The sequence below is a fragment of the Lolium rigidum genome, unplaced genomic scaffold (genome assembly GCF_022539505.1).
Source record: "Lolium rigidum isolate FL_2022 unplaced genomic scaffold, APGP_CSIRO_Lrig_0.1 contig_39421_1, whole genome shotgun sequence".
NCBI classification, from domain to species: Eukaryota; Viridiplantae; Streptophyta; class Magnoliopsida; order Poales; family Poaceae; genus Lolium; species Lolium rigidum.
The window spans coordinates 13088-18302 of record NW_025900457.1 but is presented as its reverse complement, the minus strand read 5'-3'; the positions used below and the strand labels follow the sequence as shown (position 1 = coordinate 18302).

Sequence of the window (5215 nt, the reverse complement as noted above, 5' to 3'; positions counted from 1 at the left end):
TTCACCCACACAACACTTATCAAAACAATGAAGATTAATCAGCTGTATGTAGCGAAAGCACTAGACTAAAATCCCGTGTGTCCTCGAGAACGTTTGGTCATTATAAGTAAAAACCGGCTTGTCCTTTGTGCTAAAAAGGATTGGGCCACTCGCTGCAATTATTTCTCTCGCATTTTACTTACTCGTACTTAATTCATCCGTTACATCAAAACCCCCGAATACTTGTCCGTGAGCATTTACGGTGAATCCTTCATCAAAACTGCCCGTCAACACCTTCGCTCCTCGTTGGGATCGACATTCTTACTTATCGAAGATACTACGATACACCCCCTATACTTGTGGGTCATCAAGACTATTTTCTCGGCGCCGTTGCCGGGGAGTGAAGCGCTATTGGTAAGCGGAATTGGTAAGGAAAACCTTTACTGTTTGTGCTGATTTTATTTCTGCCTGCTGCTATAAGTCATTATGGAGAGATCTTCTCTTCAGTATCTATTTGGGAAATCTACTACTACTGCAATGGTAGTGGATGAGGCGCCAGGTGAGGAAGTAATACCATATAAAATACCTACTAAAATTATTGAACATGTTATGGATAACCGCTATGAAGGGGATGGAACTGTCCATCCTGGTGATCATTTCATCGTTTTTGCATGAATTATGCGGGTTATTCAAATGTGCAGGTATTGCTATGAATGAAGTTAGGAAGAAACTATTCTCTATATCGCTGTATGGTAAAGCGGCGCATTGGTATAAATTGCTGAAGAATGGTGATTCTCTTGATTGGGAGGACATTGTGCCTTTATTCTATTCCAAATTTTATCCTCCAAGTGAAATTCACAAAGATCGGAACCGCATATATAATTTATGGCCTCATGATGGAGAGAGTATTGCCCAAGCTTGGGGAGATTGAAGTCTTTAATGCTCAAATGCCCCATTCATGAGCTTCCTGGTAATGTTATTATTGATAATTTCTATGCAAGACTTTCTTTTCAAGACAAGACCTTGCTGGATACTTCTTGTTCTGGATCATTTACACGCAATAAAGAAGAGTTTAAAAGGGACCTTCTTGATCGGATCCAAGAAAATACTGAAGGTTGGGAGAACGACAAAGATAGAGAATCAGGTATAATTTATGATTATAAATGCATTGAAGCTTTTATGGATACCGATACATTTCGTAATATAAGTGCTACATATGATCTTGATTCTCAAGTTGCTGTAAACCTTTATACAGCTTTTGCCTCTCATTATGAATTGCCTAAGAAGAATTTTGATAAGTATCATGAACCGTATAAAGATAAAATTGATCCATCTATTAATAAGTGTGTTGTAATTGAAACTACTGATCGCGTTATTCCTGAAGCTTACATTGAAAAAACTCCTTTTCCTGCTAAAATGAAAGAGTACTCTGTTATAAATAGTGCGGTTCATAAAAGTGAAAAGAAACCTAGAGAACCTGAAGAACAAATAAAAGTTGAACCTGCTGTTGCAATTGTCACTACAACAAAACGAGCATGTAGAGACGTTTGTTATGTGACGCAATATTTTGCGTCTTTACATTGAGAACCGTATGTCACGTAGAGACGTTGTTTGAGACGTGGGTTAAGTCGTCTCATCCTGCCAAAATCGACTGCTCCAAAGACTTGAAAAAACCCACCAAAGCAGTTAGAAAATCCATCTCCTCTTCTCTAACCTTATTATCCACCACGAGCCCAAGATGTGAAACCTAGCGCCGCCACCACTTCTCTTCCTCGGCGGCGCATCTAATCCCCTCCCTGATGGTTCTCTGGCGGCTCACTACTCTCAGATTCCATCGGCCAGACGGACAGCCTCGGTGCCCTATCCATGGCTCGGTCCTTTCTCCCCAATGCCCTCCTAGCAGACACTACAAGTCCATGGTCGTTCCCTGCCAGCCACGTTCATGGAGTTGCGGCCCATCTTTTTTCCGCCACTGCTTCCACGTCTGCTATTACTTGGATTAGGTATTCTGGTATGTTGCTGCAACTGTTGTACTCATTGCCCGCATTTATCTGGGTTGTATTTCTCTTTGTAGATCATGATATGAATACTTGTAATTGACGTGTCTTGATAGTTACATCTGCATCTGACAACGCTTGCCTGGAAGATCAGCATCATGACTCAACTAACTCGCTCCTTGATAGGGACATAGATCTTCAGGCTCCTTATAAATGGATGAGTTTGAGACTCCATTTTCTCTAACGTTGCAGCTGATTGTAGTACTGTAACGAATATGAAATTAAGATTCCAATCCTCACTGCTGCAATCAATGTTTTAGGTTGCTGCAATCAAGATAGTCATCCAAGTTAAGATTATGAACTATACACTCTGGATGGGCTAACACAGAAAGAAGTATTCAGTGGAGGTATACGATCACTACTTGTCTAATTTTTTTTGAACAGGCACTATTTGTCCAACTGTTCACTTATTTCCTTTTACATTCAGGTTCACTCTGATTCTTTCTTCATCAATGTATCTGGAAAGGTATGTCATCAGTCCTATTTATGGTTGTAGATGCTTTTGTTTCTTCTGTCGAAGTTAGATGTCCTGATGTTCGATAAATTTGTTATGATGTTATTTATCATTCCCGAAGTTATTTAATTGAGACACAACTATCTGTCTTTTATTATCTGATTTACAACTGAATTTGTTTCATCCATTCTTTGACTTAGTTTTCAAGAAGGGTACAACAGCTGGAAGTTTTGCCGCCCAACTAAAAGCAAGGATACACCATCCCTGCAAATGCGAATGCATGTAAATGTTCCGATAGAATTAATACGCCTCAAATTGGTCAATACTCCTCAAATTTCATCTTGTAAAGTGTGACATATTTCTTAGGAACTTATGTCTTGTTTGACTTGCATTTTCAGGGTACAGATAACTGTTAATGACATCAACAAATGCACTGAAGATGGAGAAGCAAGATACTAGATTTTTTAAAAAAAATTGGTAGTTCGTAGACAGTTCTTACTATTTAGAGGCAGAAAATGTATGTAAAATTGTGTAAATGCACTGTCTGGATGCTTGAACTTGTTCGTCTCTTTATTTTTCTCTTCAGCACGATAATTACTTGTACTCAAGGTCCAAGTCTATAATATATGTACAGTGTAATTTTGAAAATGACATTGCTTGACGAAGAATATATTGAATATAATTATATTTTAAATCTGTGGCCAAACATGTTCTTTGTTGCTGTTGCGTGAATTTTGACCGCCGATAAAAACTTTAATAAAAAGGATACCGGAACCTGGTGTCCCCAGTTGTTTATTTGAGACCAAATAGCGTCATTAGATATGGTAGAGACGAGATGATTATCCATATGTGAAGCGTCTCTAGGCTTGTAGAGATGCATTCTTAGCGTCTCGTAGTTTTTGTAGAGACGCGCATCAAAGCGTCCATAGGATCTTTGTGACGGTGCACTAGAAGACGTTTGTACGACGCTTTACAATAGCGACTCTATGACGATGTAAAGACGAAATAAAGCGTCTTCAACCTTTAGATTGAGCGTCTCTACATGCCTTTTGTGTTGTAGTGTGTTAAAGATCTTGTGACTGAGAATGTGGAGGATGGTCATATTATTTTCTGTGAAGATGCTTCTAACATTGTTTCACATCCTAATAAACCCAAACAAGCTAGTGTTCCTATGCTATCTGTTAGAATTGGAGATCATTGCTATTATGGTTTATGTGATATTGGTGCAAGTGTTAGTGCAATACCTTATGAGCTATACACGGAGATTATGCACGAAATTGATTCTTGTGAACTTGAAGATATTGATGTGGTTATTCAGCTGGCTAATAGAGAAACTATTTCACCAATTGGTATTGTTCGAGATGTGGAAGTTCTATGTGGTAAGATTAAATATCCTGCTGACTTTTTGGTACTTGGTTCTGCTGCTAGTGATTATTGTCCTATCATTTTTGGTAGACCTTTTCTAAATACTTGTGGAGCTATTATAGATTGCAAGAAAGAGAAAATTTTGACTAAATTTGTTGGTGAATCTTATGAGTTTAACTTCTCTAAATTTACTAAAACTCCTTATAAAGCTGATTTGCCTAGTAATGATTTTAAAATGGAGCAGTGTGCATCTATTGTTCTTGTTCCTAATAATCCTTTGCAGCAACATTTGGAGGATAGCGAGAGTGAAGTTTTTAGGAAAGAAAGAGATGAGCTTGAGGAGATTTTTCTTCGCCAACCTATTCTCAAGCATGATTTACCGGTGGAAGACTTGGGTACAACACCGCCACCAAAGGAAGATCCTGTTTTTGATTTAAAGCCTTTGCTCGATAATCTTAAATATGCTCATATTGATGATAAGAAAATATATCCTGTTATTATTAGTTCTAAGCTTACAGAGTTGGAAGAAGAAAGATTATTGCAAATATTGAAGAAACACCGAGGTGCTATTGGCTATACTCTTGATGACTTGAAGGGGATTTCTCCCTCTATTTGCCAACATGCCATTAATATGGAAGATGATGCGAAGCCCGTTGTTGAACCTCAGCGTCGTCTAATTCCTAAGATGAAGGATGTGGTAAGAAATGAGGTATTACGACTTCTTGAAGCTGGTATTATATATCCTATTGCTGATAGTAGATGGGTTAGTCATGTGCATTGCGTTCCTAAGAAAGGAGGAATAACTGTTGTGCCTAATGATAATGATGAGCTCATACCCCAAAGAGTAGTTATAGGTTATAGAATGTGCATTGATTTTCGAAAAGTTAATAAGGTTACTAAGAAAGATCATTATCCTTTACCATTTATTGATCAAATGTTAGAAAGATTGTCTAAAAATACTCATTTTTGCTTTCTTGATGGTTATTCTGGGTTTTCACAAATTGCTGTTAAAGCTAAAGATCAAGAGAAAACCACTTTTACTTGTCCCTATGGAACTTATGCTTATAGGCGTATGCCTTTTGGTTTATGTAATGCTCCTGCTACTTTTCAAAGATGCATGTCTGCTATTTTTCATGGCTTTTGTGAGAGTATTGTGGAAGTATTCATGGATGATTTTTCCGTCTACGGGAATTCTTTTGATAGTTGCTTGCGAAACCTCGATAAAGTTTTGCAGAGATGTGAAGAAACTAACCTTGTTCTTAATTGGGAGAAATGCCACTTTATGGTTAATGAAGGAATTGTATTGGGACATAAAATTTCCGAGAGAGGTATCGAAGTTGATAGAGCTAAAGTTGAAGCT

The 5215-nt window shown here is 37.9% G+C and overlaps 1 long non-coding RNA gene across 1 annotated transcript; it reads left to right on the top strand.

Annotated features, from left to right (window-relative positions):
• Positions 1–1760: 1760 nt before the first annotated feature.
• Positions 1761–3147, top strand: LOC124681336. The gene is made up of 4 exons (XR_006995826.1): positions 1761–2383; positions 2464–2502; positions 2691–2772; positions 2889–3147. It is a non-coding gene; the product is annotated as an uncharacterized LOC124681336 (long non-coding RNA).
• The last annotated feature ends 2068 nt before the right edge of the window (positions 3148–5215 follow it).